At 37.8% G+C, this 16,770-nt stretch overlaps 1 pseudogene; it reads left to right on the forward strand.

Moving 5' to 3' along the window:
* Positions 1-1,252: 1,252 nt before the first annotated feature.
* LOC125390880 (bifunctional phosphoribosylaminoimidazole carboxylase/phosphoribosylaminoimidazole succinocarboxamide synthetase pseudogene) overlaps positions 1,253-16,770 on the forward strand; it is a 46,760-nt pseudogene continuing 31,242 nt past the window's right edge.

Raw genomic sequence — 16,770 nt, forward strand, 5'->3', positions numbered from 1 at the left:
TCATGTAATCTAAAATGCAGACATAGGTCAGCTATAGACAAATGTCACTAGACTGGATTCCAAAGGCAGTGCAGGCAGCAAAGATGACACTTATCAGTCATCCATACATCAGTAAGTAAAACAATTTTAGGCTTGTCTAGACAGGCATGTATTATGTCTTAAATTTAAATCTTTAGTAGAAGGACAGCAGCAGGCTCAGGATCTATATTTAGTTTCAGCAGAAATGAGAAAAGGCCAAGAGAAAAAAAAAAGTAAGAACATTTTCAGGGCTCTACATGTAGAAAAGCCTGGCACTGCTGCCTTCTGAGCAGATTAGTTTTCTCAGTAACCGTGACATGGGCCTGCAATTTCTACTAAATTCTGGTATATGTGATCCAATTATCTGATTTTTAGATAAATTTTCAATCATGCTATTTTTTAAACTAAATCTTCACCACCGTCTTTGCAAATCGTTGTTCCTTTTTTGTTAAAAATAAAAGTGTTATTGAATTTAAAATAAATGTGTTCTTAATTGTCAACTGGGGAATGAGGAGGAGGGTAAATTCGCGACCATCGTGGCCCGGTGGATGAGCACTGTCCTGAAGAGCCGACAGCGACAGACTGGAAAATAAAGAGGGAAGTGGTTGCTGCACAGCACCACAGCTGGGGGTAGCTTTCAGTCCTCCAAAGCAAATAACCAGGGAGGGAATTTGGCTTAATTTACTTAACTTTTACTTAAATTTACTGAAATGGTTTAGCGCACTCATCTCCAACAACAGCCTACAGCACGAACTTCCTGAATGGGAAGACTAGTGAAATGTTATGTGTTCCAAGTCTGACAAACTAAAAATAACAGTAAAAGAAAAGATTAACAAAGGCTAAAAATACAAGCCAAACAATAGCCATACAGAAGTTGCTCTGGCTATTTCAGGACTTTCTTCAACTTATTTCTCCCTGATGCCATTTATTTAGTTACTTACCAGTACCTGTAGTTTTTAGTAATCTAATTTTCTTCTTTTTTTTGCGGGGGGTGGGGCTGTTTATATTAACATACTTTTCTACAGACATAGTCTCTAGTCCTAAATTGCTAGTTTTCTATTATTTGAAATAGTCTAAATTTTAGCTTGCCTTTAGGAAATAATTATTATATTTTAAATTATCCTGTTTGATTCCAATAACCAAAACCCTATCGCTGACCCAGGTTTTCTATCAACGGTTTATTCTAAGGTGCATTTGTGGTAAGTCAGTGAGGGCTATTCTTTGACTCTGCGGGATGCATATCGCTCGCCCTCCCCCAGCACACATCCCGCATATTCATCTTCGTGATGAACATCATTGTCCTAAATATATTACACCGCACAGATTACTCCAGTCCACTGCTTCTGCATCTTATGGCCGTAAATCACAGCCTTTAAATATTTATAACATTCCCCCGAACACTTAAAGGGAGAAAGACAAAATAAAATTTTTCATTTTCTCTTAGAGTGAAAATGTCTACTCTGCTTTTAAAAAAATACTACCGTTTGCCTTAAGAACTTAAATCATGTGTGCTGACCACTCCCTGCCCATCGGGTACCTAGCTTTCCTCCTGGTGACACTGGAATAATTGTGAGTAGGTTTTTCCATAGAATCTACAATCCCTTTTCATCCTTTCTTTTGCTTTATTTGGAATTTCTTTTCACCTCTCTGATGATTATCAATATCTCTTTGCTCAGAATTTTTATAGAACTCACACAGATTTCTCTCAAAAAAATAAAGAAATTTTCAATACTCTTTAAAAAATTTCATATCTTCCCATATAAGACAATGTATAATTCACAGTTTAAATACTCCAATATAAATGCTTTTCTGTGCAGTGAATAGCCTCGCCCATAGAGAGAGGCAAGGTTTGTCCCATAATACTTACATTGAGAACAATATCATCTGTGTAAAAATATTTACAGGATCATCATATCATAGGATACACAAATATCTTGGGGTTTCTTGCAAGAATTTCATGACAAGCAGGTTTTGCTTTTAGTATTGAGGATTTCTTAGATTTTACTTATTGTACCTGCTCTGACAACAATATCCACTAGGTGGAGATATAATTATATTTTTCCTCCATGCTGGCTTAAAACTTCATGCTGTTCTGTGAAAGGAATATTCATCTTCACAATTTTAGCAAGTAACACTTAATTGGTGTTTAGTAAATACTCTGATATCAACCTACATTATTTTTATAAGAGATGGCAGTTCCTTTTGTTTCCACTTTATTAGAGATTCTGAAATCTAGACAATGGTTGCATTGGTTTCGCTTGTGCAATTTCTGTCTACATGCGGGAATACAGCAGTTGAATGAGGAGTCTCAGTTCCTGAGTACAGTTAATGTAATCTCCAGCATTATGTAGAGACGCTTTGCAACTAAGTGCAGGTTGTTGGCAGGGATTTAATTGGAGGGTTAGCAAAGGAGAGGTAGGAGATTTTCCTTTTTTTCTCTAAGCCAGGTAAGAGTGATCCACTCAGAGGTAGAGCTGCCAGGAAGCAGAGGATGTGAAAGCAGATGAAGTGGCTTTATGTCCTGCAAGGTCTGCTCTTTGTAAAAACCCACCCCCTTCTCCTGCTTGCTTCTTCTCTTTTCTCTTTCCTACCATTCTCTTCAATTTTTAAAAAGTCTGTCTTGCTTCTTGGCTTGTTTGCTTGCTTGTCTCTATGTCACTTATCATTTATCTATTGAGCTATCATTTGTCCATGAGAGATGCACATGCAATCACACATGAAGGCTTTTTTTTACTAGCTTTTAATATAACACAGTACATAAGATGCCTATCAAGCATGAACACACCCTTTAGCGTTACAAAAACAAAAATAGCTAAAACTAGAGTGCACTCTAAAAAGGGAGTCTTTTTTTTTCCTGGGCTTTTGGTGGTGCTTGTTTTACCAGATACCATTTGCAACAAATTGCATGCTTCCAGACAGCTAACCATTTGAATTCTGTGTTCTTCTTTGTGAGAGGACAGAATGTTTTGTATGACTTTTGTTCCCACGCTGTCCTGGAGGTTGAGTTCCTAAAGCTCTTGGATGAGGCCAGCTGCAGAAAGCTCTTCTGTACCTAGCAGCAGGCTCAGTTGGAAAGTAAGAACTGGGAGTCACCTTCTTAAATCAGAGTAGCCAATTTCATGAGTGAGTTGAGGGCAAAGTTCTGAGGTTTCAGAGACAAAACCAAACATTTGGTCAACACTTCTCTCCCTATTCCCAAGAAATATAGGCCTAAAGTTCAAGGCAAAGTATAAAATGGGAAGCTTTGAAGAAATCTCTCCTCATTCATTGGGATTTTTGAAGAAAGGGCACTATGCCTTGACCATTTTTTTTTCTTAATAAGCAACCAAAAACAAAAGGAACTCTATTTTCTTCTGTTTGAGTTGTTGGGCACATTAACTACAGGTTAATAAACCTGGTGTCTTCATGTCTTTAGATTTTGAGGAAGTACTTTATTCCTACCGTTCATCTTTTGTTTGGGGGTTTATGCCAGGAATCTTTTAATTTTAAACATTCATGTTCACAGTGGCATATTAGCTGTGTTACAGCTTCTTCTTCTTCTTCTTCTTCTTCTTCTTCTTCTTCTTCTTCTTCTTCTTCTTCTTCTTCTTCTTCTTCTCTCCTCCTCCTCCTCCTCCTCCTCCTCCTTCTTCTCCTCCTCCTTCTTCTCCTTCTCCTTCCTCTTCCTCTTCCTCTTCCTCTTCCTCTTCCTCTTCTTCTTCTTCTTCTTCTTCTTCTTCTTCTTCTTCTTCTTCTCTTCTTCTTCCTCTTCTTATTTTTCTAAAAATATTTAATGTGCACTGGTCAGTGAAACACAATCTTTATCAGTTTGAGTCTTTGACTAATCCATGTTGTTAAAATCACGGGTATAATTGCCCTTAGAGTCTAAAGGATTCCTAAGCCCAAGAAATTTAATACAGATTAACATTTTTCAAAATTCTCAATTATTTCCAGTTGGCAATATTACAATAGTGATGCTTGACAAGTATAGACCTTTTATTTAGTGCCAGGCTACAATGGAAACAAATGTTACTGATTATAAATACTACATTCTATAACCAAACAAGATAAATCATAAAAAAGATGATACAATCTTCCACCCTACATATTAATAAACACCCGATATACTAAATAATGACAGCCTGCTGTTTTTTAAAGGACAATGGACTGGCTTAGCCTTAAGATTCCTTTATCAAAATTTTCTTAAAAATCTTAGGACATGGCAATAATTAAAGTGAAAGAGCAATAGTACCTACAGAAGCCGAGTCTGGTATGATGGGACATGCTTGCAATCACACTCCAGGGCTAGGAAGCAAAGGCAGAAGGTGCGGGTTTGAGGCCAACCTGAGCTACTTAGTAAACCCATCTCAAAACAAAACAAAGCAAAAACAAACAAGTAACAGGACTGAGCCTGGTAGTGCACACCTTTAATCCTAGCATTTGGGAGGCAGTAGCTGGTGGATCTTTCTAAGTTCCAGGTTAGCCTGATATACATAGCATGTTCCTGACCACCGAGAATTCCAGAGTGAGGCAATGCCACAAAAATAAATATGTACAATGAAACATACCAAACAACCCGAAGACTCTGATGATGATGGCCTCTTCCGTTTATTTTGGAGGTACAGAAACCACAGTGAAAGTGGAAGTTTCTTGGTTTTGGTCTTGCTCATGCAGTTGCATGAGGACCTGTGCATGCTTGCGTCCTCCCCTGCCCTGTCCTCACTCTTCTCTCACCTTTTTTGGCTTTCTCCTGGGGTTATTGAAGCTTGGACCTTACCTTGATGGCACTCTGTTTAGGATATTCACACACATACTTGCTGAGCCTTGATGTGAGATTTTTTTCCGAGCAGGCTGTGACTACAGAGTCTGAGCTGAGCCGGGTAAGAATGGCCACACAACTCACTAAGGTGATCTGGAAAAAAGTATTTAACACAATTCCTAGTAAAATTAAAAAATTATGAAATAAAAGTCTATAAATTTATAAAAGGATATAGTCTTTAGAAAATAAGTTTGTAACTCAAGTGGAAAATATTAGTCATTCTTCTTGCGTTAGGGAACACAGAGAATCTTGTAAAGTTTAAAATGCTTGGTAGTGTGTGTGTGTGTGCACACGCGTGCATGAAATATTCCTACACAGTATTTGACACTCTTTTATTGACATTTATTCTTATTCCAATGACAAAGAATGTCTTTTCACTGTTTTTTTTCAATTTAATATATTTGTCTCTGTGAGACATTGCAGGCTGTGAGCAAATACAATGGGGTATTCCCAGTTTTAAATCTTGTGGATTAAGTTTTGTCTCTCTTTTAGAGAGCTTAAACCAATGAGTAATGTGCTGGGCTACTTTATTATGGATTCTACCTAAACATCACTATATGATGTAAAGGAGAATTTTCCTTTATTCCTAATTAAGAGATAAATACCATCACTACTATAATTATCAAATGTACAGAATTACCCTGAATGTACAAATTTTTTACTTGCTTTGTTCTAGTTTTAACACCACAGCAGCTATCTGCCGAAAGCATCATTAGTCCCAAATGAAAAGAGAGAAAGAGAAAAACGGGAAAAAAAAGAAAGTAAAATAAGTCAGTGAAATCTTCAAGACCTAAATAACTCGCCAAGACTCACTTAGCAGGAAATAGAGGAAGTGTGTCTGGGAGGCAAGGTTCCTATCTCCAGTGCTCCTGCTCCTAGTAGATCATTAGAACTTCAATGGACCTTCAAATTCTCTAGTCTAAATCGTTATTTATTCAATGAGAAAATATAAGACAGAGAAGAGAAAGACCCAGGCTATGTGATGGAGAGACAGGCTTGGAACTAGTGCTTTTATGTAATTTTAAAGGCAGGGACCTCTTTCATAAGCCACAACACCCCATAGACAGTATTTTTAAATCAAGTTTGAGAATGTGTAAAATTTAAAATAAAACCTCTCTACTCTAATCCTTTTTAGTTGTCTGAATTCTTTGAGTTAGAAACATAAGTTGTTTTTCATAAATAGCGGGATTGTGTCATCGGCAGAGATTATAATGCTACGAGGAACCTGCCCACGACTCACTAGCTGATGGTATAAGTGACCACGAAAATTCTCCCAACCAGAGGAGAAACAGAACTCTGAGATAAAATATGAGAGATGAGGGAGAGAAGACAGAACTTTCTACAGTAGCAATGTTCTTCACACAACGTGCTTGTTCTCAATTATTACCAAGAAACTAATTCCGAGACTCTAAGCACAGGAGTGGAATGGAAGATGGTTTTGTCTCATGACCTTTTCCCTGGAGTGCCAAATTCACATTGTAGCACCAAACTTGCAGCAATTACAGTCAATCTCAATTTTCTGGCATGTAAAGCCACACCCATCAAAGACTTTAAAGATAAACATCATAGAATAAACCCCAAAAGAAGACCTCAGCAGAATAAGTCCAGTACACACAGATTGAGTAAAATGAGGTCCTCAGGAACATTGTTAGTTCTTTCCAAAAAATGGTCATGTGTACTTATACGTTTAACAGTAGCTTACTAAGACATTCAAAAATATCCAGCTTTGTGCTGGGTGCAACTGAAGAGCAAACACATAAGCAAGTGTAGAGTGCTTTGCAGCAACTCAGGAGAAAAGAGATCTTCATAAAATTAACTGCATGATAAAGCTGAAGACAGGGGAGGTTATGATAGCTCCTTGCAAAGTAGGTGCGTGAGAGTGGAGAAGAAGCAATAGTGTGTTAATGCAAATGAAGAATGAAGAATGTTAATGGAGAATGAAGAAGAGAAGGATTTTCTTTAAGAAAGGGAAATTGACCTGGGTTATATCACAGTTGGTTGAGTGCTTGCATAGCATGAACTAAAATTTGGGCTTGATTCTCAGCACTTCATAAATTGGTCATGTAACCCTCTGATGATTCAAAAGGAGGAAGGTAAAAAATTCAAGGCCATATTCATCAGCAATCCCATGTCTCCAGAAAAAAACAAAAGTAACATCAGCAAAAGAAGAAAAATCATGCACTTGTGGAATTGGTGACCAGCACTTTTAAAGAGAACACCAGAAAATGAAACTTCAAAGAAAACCAGATGAATAAATAAAGGGAGTTGAGGATAAATAAGTTATCTATTTTATCTTGAACATGAAATTAAAACATAAAGAGAAAAGATTTGATGTATGTATGTGTGTGTCATGTGTATTTGTATGTACATGTATATGTGTGTTTTCTGTATGTATTTGTGTACATATGTGTGTGTTTATATGTGTGTATATCTTGTGCAAATAAACTCTCATAAACAGTGACATATGTAGAGGATGTTTATTGTGGTAATGTTTTGCTTGTTTGTTTTTTTGAGACTGGGTTTCTCTGTGTACCCCTTGCTGTCCTGGAACTCACTCTGTAGACCAGACTGAACTTGAACTCACAGAAAACCACCTGCTTCTGCCTCTGAGTGCTGGGATTAAAGGTGTGAGCCACCACTGCCTGGCAGCTGCAGTAATGTTGTAATGTCAAATATTTGAAACTTCTAAGTGTTCCTCAAATCTATAATGTGTAAGGCACCCTGCACTGATCACCAGTTCCTCTTGAAAGTCATAGTATATACATACAATAACTACAAAGCAGAGTGTAGGTTATTTCATAAAGACCAACATCCTGTATCCCTACATATCCTATCAGATGCTGACACTAATGCATGGGACACTGTGCATTTCACATAATGGTATAAAGGATGTAGACTAAACAGGACGCTTCAGTATGCTTAGACCTGCTCTATAAGGAGGTATAGGAATGAAAACAGTTATTTTTGGGAAACAGATCAGTACTGCCAGTGGATCTGGGAGCAAGTTCTCTTCCACTGTGTGTCATGTTTTTTAAACTTTATATATATTCAAACATTTTATAGAATGAATTTAAAAAGAAATCTCAAAAACTCAGCTTGAATTTAACAGTCTTAACTCTTAAAAATATAATGAATAAAAAAAACAAATGCATGCTATGATACTTGGAAGTTACAGTGGTCTTTTTCCTTTTAATAGTAAATGTCTGGGTATGCTTGGAGGCAGAAGTGTGGAGATGGATGGATAGGGTGGAAATGAAAGAGAAGGTAAGTGAAAATTATAGGATTTAGGGCAGAAGTGGAAAGGCTGGGATCTCAGAAGACAAATGTCCTTTCTATGAGGCATCTAAACAGAGGTACTGAATCACATCTTTTGGACAGAAGCTGATACACCATTCTTTTGTTTGGATATCAAATCGTGGTGATTGGGAGAAATGTGTGAGGTGCATGGTACAGCCAGTTTTCAGGGCAGGACACAGCCCCATGTCAGGGGACTTTCAGGTGACAGATCAGAATTATATTTTAATGGCATTCCCCTAGTGACCATTAGTCTAGGGATATCCCTTTTTGTATGCAGAAAAGAAGGGGTCAAAGTAAAAGTAGGGTCTGGGACAAAGCGTTAGAAGTAGACTTGCTGGCATGCTTTAGTGTGACATTTGTCTCACCCATACACTGATAACCTGGGAGTGATGATGCACTTATTCAGATAATTTCTTTGTGAGGATGGAGGTAGCTAATGTGGAAACAATATATCAGAAAAATTACTTAAAGACATAGTAACAAGATACACAGATTTTTATAAAGCATTTTAGTATTTTCATTAGAATAAGTCGCAATGGCAGAGTTTGCAGTTGAACTATGCTCTTCTCATTCAGCATTAGATAAACAGTTTCAGATTTAGTGTAACTAAGGGCATTTTACTGCATTGACTTCAAAGTCAGATAAATAGAAAAATATCTTAAATTTGCTTTAAATACAGACCATTTCATTTTCTTTCCATAAATGTATAATTTGAAAAACAGATGTTTGATCCATCCTTACTGAGTGAAAGCTGCCATTGTTCAGGAGGGGCAGCCAAGCCTTGTATGCTCTGCAAAGGAACTAGAATGCCTGTGCCCAATTTCTTTCGTTCTTTTCTCATTTCGTGTAAGCTAGACCCTGGCCCATGTTTGGTGTCACTCTCATCAGAGTGGATCTTCCTGCTCAGTGGCATCCCTCTGGTAATGCCTTTGCAGACATGTCTAGAGGTGAAGCTCCTAGGCAATTCTAAGTCTAGTGATGTTTATAATGTGTATTAGCCAGCATCTAAGATGAGGTATTTATTGTATAAATGACAGTTGGCATTTTGAAAGGAGAATATGATGTATTTATTGAAAGAACACCAAAGATAAAGATATTACTGTTTTTCTTCCTCCCTCCCTCTTTCTACCCCTCCATCCCTCTTTCCATTTTTCTCCCACCATCCTTCCTTTTCTCCCTTCCTCCTTTCTTTTCTTCCTTTTCCTTTTCTTATTCCTCTCCTTCCCTCTTTCTTTTATTCTATCATCTGCCTATGTAATTATCTATCCATAAAGCTATCTATTCACCATTTATCCGTCATATGTGTGAATATGCATATGAAGTATTATTTTAATTTGTTTTGAGACCAGCTCTATATTTACTGTCTGTAAAATCAAGGGTGATTTTGCACATTTGGTGATCTTCTGACCTCAGAATCTTAGGGCTGAGATTGTAGGGTGTATCACAGTTACTATTTTATGTGAACTATTATATCAGAAAGCAAATACTTTGATAAAGTCATCAGGGTAAAGCTCCTGTGACTAATTACTAGTGGTATTACAAGAAGAGAGAAAGAATCCTGACGTTACTCAAACATTCACTCAGCACCTTTTACCACGCCATGTCTTGCACTTCTTCAAAAGTGTAGAAAGGAGAAGGGCATCACAAGAAGCATACTCCCAAGCTTGGACCAGTGGATGTATGACATCTATTTCATTAGAATACATCCTGCCTTGGACGTTTCCCTAAAACAATGCCAACTAGATTTACCTTTTATCATCATTGGGGGTTTAGGCACAATGATGAGACTCGTTCACTGAGTAGATTGTACACTGAAATAAAATACACCTAATCTATGCAGTATCTCCATTGCACAACATGATAGGATGCAGAACATGTTTGTTTCATCTTACGAGAATGACTCAAGAATGGTGTACTTTAACACCACTCCTCAGCTTCAGGACAGTGTCAGCCCACAAAAGGTCTGGGCTCGGTGCTTTTTACTGAATGTTTTTATTGCTTTTGTATGATAGAAAGATCACAAATATCACCATTATAAGGTGCATATAGGAAAATTATATATGTATTGTGTATACAAAGAAATAAGACCAGCATTTTTCCTTACAGAGAAACATGCCTTACTTAACACTGAGAACCAACGCTGGGATTCTAAGCAATAAAGTTCATTTCTACAGAGAACGAGTAAAGTGAGGAGAACTTGATCTGGGCCTGACACATGGTAAGCTTCGGGGTCCACACAGCCACCAGAGAATATTTTTTAAGATTTGTTTTCATTATTTTAAGTTAAGCATATATGTGTGTGTGTGGCATGTACGTGTTTGTACACGTGAGCACAGGTGTCCTTAGAGACCATGGGCCTTGGATCCACTGGAGATAAAGATATCGGCAATGCTGAGCTGCCGAACCTTAGTCTTCTACAAAAGCAACTCACACTCTTAGCCTCTGTTACACCTCTGTAGCTCCGGCCAGAGCATATTGTGACAATGATTACCTTTGTGAGAGAATAAGAAATCTTCTCAAGGCTATGATACAAGCTATTTTCAACACCCTCCCTGATTTTCAGTAAAGTCAGTTACACTTACATCTACTATATGTTACTATAAATAATCTGTAATACATAAAATAATATTGTATATGTGTGTGTTTGTCTTAATAAGGCATGCATAGATACTCTGATAAGAGATGATGACTGAAAAATTTCATTCTTCTTCTATCAATAGAATTCACTGAATGATTCTACTAAGAGTAATAAGCCAAGCCAAAAAATCCAGGAGCATGTATGATTAAGCTATGCTGTATTGATTTATGCATTCATTTGCGTACAAATATGCACATATATGTACATAATTAATTTAATTTTTATCTTTGGGATATTGAAATCTGCTAAATTACATTATGAATAGTCAAGGTGGAGAAAGTATATAAATTATACCTCATCTCTCAATTCTTTGTTCTGTACAATTCTTTGTGCTGAAATACATTTCATGGGGCATGTTCTTGGCAGAAAGAATGCTATAATAAACCAGATATCCTCACAGGCTCATACCATTCAAGGTTAGGACTTAATCAAACATCTTAAAGTTCTTAAATTCATCAGTGATATGTTAAACACTCACTATATTTATATATTCTGGGCAGTGATGTTGCATATCTTTAATCCAAGAACTTGGGAGGAGGAGGCAGGAGAATCTCTGAGTTCAAGGCCAGCCTGGTCTACAGAGTGAGTTCTAGGATGGCCAAAGAAACCATGTCTTAAATAAAAAGAAACCTACAAAAAATAAGAAAGATCTATTTGTGTCCACATTTTAGGAATCTTATCAGGAGAATACACGAAAAGTGATAAGTTTGTCAAAGACTTGCTAATCTGAACATCTCTTAAGAGCTACAGGCCACAAACTATTGATGGAGAAGGGTTATCTGTCTATTGTGTTATTTTCATTGGTCAATAAAGAGACTGCCTTGGCCCCTTGATAGGACAGAAAATTAGGTAGGCGGAGTAAACAGAACAGAATGCTGGGAAGAGGGCTATGAGGCAGAAGCCATGGAGCCAGCCACCAGGTCAGACATGCTGAATCTTTTCCGGTAAGCCACTACCTCATGGTGCTACCACGAGATTATTAGAAATGGGTTAATATCAAGATATGAGAGTTAGTCAGTAACTAACTCTCTAGAGATAATGGGCCAGGCAGTGTTTAAATGAATATAATTTGTGTGTTATTATTTCTGGGACTAAGCTAGCCATGCAGGAGCCGGGCGGGATGAAAAGCAGGCCTGCCCGTAGCTCCTTGCTACATATGGTGCCCAACGTGGATAACTGAATCCACAGAAAGCTTGAGAAAGCTTGGAAAAGAATAATAGAGTAAAGCATGTTTTCTTGGTAGCAGCAATTTCTCAGGTTTGCTCTGCTTGCTAGAGGCAAGCAAGTGCTCTCATCTAAGAGAGGCTTCCTGACTCAGCTTTAGCTGCAAAACTTTGCAACTCTTTTAAGATGTCCTGCCACGAAAAACTTAACCGGTGTTGATGAAAAGCTGAATGCATGCTTTTCAGTTTTCAGCCATTGCAGGAAAAAAGCTGCGCTGTTTTAAAATGCTAGCTTTCTGGCCTGTCCTGCCAGAGCAATCTCTGACTCTTTCAGACAGGCAGTCCGACTGAGTGTGGTCTGTGAGCAGAATGCTCCAGCTTACTTGCTAGCAAGGACCTTGAAACGCCATAGAGTTGTGGCAACAAAAATGGCTACAGCCAGTACCTCCGCAGAGGCTGGAAAACTAAGGATCTAGCTGTCAAAGCCACGGCTTTCCGTATTGCTTTGTAAATTAAAGGCTCATGTGGTCAGAAAAAGAGAGATATACAGTAAAGAGAGATTCAAAGATGAAGAAAACCTCTAAATGGTTTACAGTGTGTTAAAAATATATTCAGGATAAAAGTTAAAGTTCTTAAAGTAAAAAGAAAGAAAGAGAGTAGTTGGGTGTGGTAGAACACACCTTTAATCCCAATGCCTGGGAGGCAGAGGTACATTGACCTCTGAGACTTTAAGGGACAGAGGTAGTTGACCTCTGTGAGTTCAAGGTGTGGTAGCAAACACCTTTGTGCCCAGTACTGGGGAGGCAGAGACTGAAGGATCTCTGTGAGTTCAAGGACAGCCTGGTCTACAGTGTTATTCCAGGACAAAGATATATATACAGAGAACCTGTCTCAAAAAGTAAAAGTAAAAATAAAAGAAATAGAGGTTAAAATAAAGATGGAAAATACACAGAGAATCTTGATACTGTATGCTATTATGATCTCTTTGAATTGTTTGAATGATGAGGAAGGAGCAACAGCTGCTGAAAGACTTTTGTTTATAAATGCTGCTGAACAAACCCAAGATAGGTATTTTGAAAATACCTTGGCTTCAAAACTGAAGTCAAAAGGTATGTTACTTTGGAGAAGAGATTCTGTTTTTGTTTCCACAGAAAATGAGAGGCTCTGGATTTATTCAGAGCTAAGAAAAATCAGCTTTGATCAAGGGAGACCTCCTGAGAAATTTCCGGTAGGAACAGATGGCCTGGATGTCTGAATTCTACATCCAAAACAGATTCAAGACTGCTGCCTGAGATGATCAAGACTCACAGGATACTCCAGTCAGGACTTGATTATAACTCTAAATTTTCTTTAGGTCCCCATAAGATCATTAGCGCCCCCAACCAGCAGGAAGTAGCCTGAAATACTACGCCCACATTCCCAACAAATGGACTATGGGTATTTTCTTTTGTTTAAAAAAAAAAAGAGGGAAATGGTGTGGGAGAATTGTGTGTATTCTGTCAATCATATTTTAATAAAACATTGATTGGCCAGGCAGGCAGTATAGGCGGGAAAGCCAGACAGGAAGTAGGGGTGGAGCAAAAAGACTGGGAGTATTCTGGAAGCAGAAGCTCTCTCGCTACTCCTGCGCAGATCACTGAAGAGGCAACATGTAACTTGCCCAGCTGAGAAAGGTACGGAGCCATGTGCTAAAGTAGATAAGGATAATGGGGTAACATAAGTTATAAGAGTTAACAAGTAGCCTGACCTAATGAGCCAATCAGTTTATAACCTTATGGAATCTTGTGAGTGATTTTCTTTGTTGTTTGCCGGCTGTTGGGGTACTGGGAGGGACAGAAACCCCAACAAGCCGGCCCTCATGCTACAAACTATGCCATATTATTCTTTAAACTTGCAATTATTCCTAAGTGTCTTGGCCAGATCAAATAAATTTCTCTTGAAAAATGAAAAGGGAAAAGCATCTCACTCAGTCCCAAATGAGGCAGTACTTCCTGTCACCAAGAACTCTCAGCGCCCCATCTCTCTCCTACTCCTCTTTTGGTAAATCACCTTCTACTATCCTTTGCTGCTTTAATTTGAATTAATAAGGCCTTTAATAAAACTTCTAGTTCCTTCAACATTCTATCAAATGATTGAGAAGTTTTACAAGTCACAATAATGTATTTTGGGGCCTTTCATCCTCTCGCCTAGACTTTACTGACACTATGAAGTTTCACACAATTTCCAGTCTGCATCTCATCAAATACTGGCAAAATTTATTCAATTCAAATTAAATAGATGTAGCACACCGTAATCTTTCTCTATTAACTATGTCACTTTCTGCAATTGTTTCTTAATATCCCTCACAGCTTCCATCTAAGATTAGCACTTTCTTTGCTGCCAGAGTTTCACTAACCTACTGAATTATTCACTGAAGCATAACCTTCAGATAGCAGGTTAGAAGGGCCCTGATTATGGCAGGAAGTGAACTGGATAAACCATTTTTCTTTAAAAGAATTTTTCTCAGCACTGCAGAGTCTGAAATAAGTATTAAATGTGTGCAAAAAATTAAGTTGATAATTGGTAGAAATTTAGCCAACTGCGACATCCATGCATTTTGTTTATTGTAATGTATAATACTGGTCTGAGCACTCAAAGCAGCATAAAACATGTGCATTGTCATGGGGCTTATGCACATCTAGCAAACAGCATTGTTGCAAGTCAACTCATATGATGTTTTACAAAGGCTCCGGAAATTCAGATTATTTTTTAAATTGTACGTCCTCTTTATTCCTTCCTCACTTTTGTTCCCTCCTCTCCAGCTTTGTTTCAGTGTCATATAGTAGTAAAGTTCATGGCAGAGTCAGCAAATCACCAGGCGCATCCCTGCCGAAAATTCTATTAGTAGCATCTGCTGCTTTGTCTCAATTCAGTGCTGAAAGGTCATTAGAATAGTGACTGAGGACACACACTCTTGGAACACCTTTGCTAGTGTCGAAATCAGAAGCCTCGCCACTCACAAATCAGCCCTTCACGACCATTCACTGGGTGCTCAATTTCAAAGGGCAGCCCTGCCTCGGAGGAGGCTGTTCTCATTGTCTTCTACCACATGAGAGGAAATGCACACGGACAAAATTCTAGTCTGCGTTTATCGATATTTACTCTACAAGCCATTGAAAGAGTTTTGTTCCCTGCTACAATGTATTTGACTTCAGACACCAAGGACCTTTCCTAATACACAAGTGGAAGTATGCATATTCTAAATTCCAATCCATGAATTAATGCTAGACTTCTCCTACCATTAATGATACTGTGAAGACAACACAACTTTATAATGTCAATACTGAAGGCTGATGCATTGTTAAAAAATGTGTTTTGATCACATTTTGACACAAATTTTCTGCTTAGATGGAGGCAATAAAATAAGAAATGTTTTTTATTATGAATCATTGCAAATGGTTTAAACATCAACCTTTTTTTTTTCTGGTACTGCTCTTCCTAGTTCCTAACGAGTGTACCAACTGTATCCTCTTCTACAATTTTAATCTGGTTTAATGGTTATTTGAAAGGCTTTTTATAAGCACTTAGGGAAATAATAGATAAATACATGAAATGACAAGTTATCCAGAAAAGTGCACCAAGAGAGACAGATCCAAAAAGTGTGTTGACCAAGATATTTGTGGCAAAAGTCCTTCTTTAGAAAGATGGGGAAATCTTATTATAAACAATAGAACAATGATTTACTTTGTGGTTCAAGTATAAAATTCAATTATTATCTGTTCCTCCCAATAAAATTACAGGAAGCATCAGAAATTAGGGATTTGTAAGGGGTTGTATGTGGTTTTTTTTAAGAGTAATAGTGTATTTTTCCTCTTTACTTTTACTTTGCATATTTAGTTTTTTACCAGTTTATTTTATATGTGTGGGTGTTTTGTCTGCATGTCTTGTGTTCACTATGTGAGTGCTTATTGCCCAAGGAAGCCAGAAAAGTGCTTTAGATTTCCTGGTACTTGAAGTTACAAACAGGTAGCTGTGAGCTGCCAGGTTCGCGGTGGGAATTGAACTCTAGTCTCCTGAAAGAGCAGTCAATGGTCTTAAATACAGAGACATCTCTCCAATCACTTCTTCATGGACTTTTATTCACTAAGCACCTTATTACCAAGAATGTATAGTCAAAGAAGGAGGAGAATATCCTGCCTGCTTTTTATCAGAAGTGTGCATTACCTCTTCCCTTTTACTTGCCATTTTTCTTTTAACATTACCATGGTTTCTGAGTAAAATAAGAAGTGAAGAGATTAAACGTGATGCTCATACAAAAAACAGAGTTCTAGTCTCTGCATTCATGTTAGGCTTTCCACACCTACCTGTACCACTAACTGCAGGGGAATCAATACCTTCCTCTGACTTCCACAAGTTCAGGCACACAGATCACCACAATATATACACATAATTAAAACAATAATAAACAGACCAAGAAGAAGATAATAGCCTCAAATTATTAACATGAAATGTAAAGGGAAATGTGCTGAGATGGCCCATTCCTGTAATTCCAACACACTGGAAACAGAAGCAGGATGGATGCTATAAGGCCAGCTTGGGATACACAAGGAGGTTCTGGCAAGTTTGGAATCTAGAATGTAATTCCCTATCTATCAACCCATTAGTCAATAAATAACTGTCAAGAGAGAAAGGAAGGAAAGTAAAAAGGTACAAAGCTGAAAAACACAATATGGCTGCAGTCATGGTGAAGAGAATGATAGGCCATTCCTCAAGCAATTTCTCAACATACTTAGAAAGTGGAAAATGTGAGAAGTATATTAATTATAAAAGGGACAATTCACAGTGAAAGAGTCTATACAAATAACCCTTTGTTTGCA

Source organism: Myodes glareolus, chromosome 16, assembly GCF_982192425.1.
Source record: "Myodes glareolus chromosome 16, mMyoGla1.1, whole genome shotgun sequence".
In the NCBI taxonomy this organism is placed as follows: domain Eukaryota; kingdom Metazoa; phylum Chordata; class Mammalia; order Rodentia; family Cricetidae; genus Myodes; species Myodes glareolus.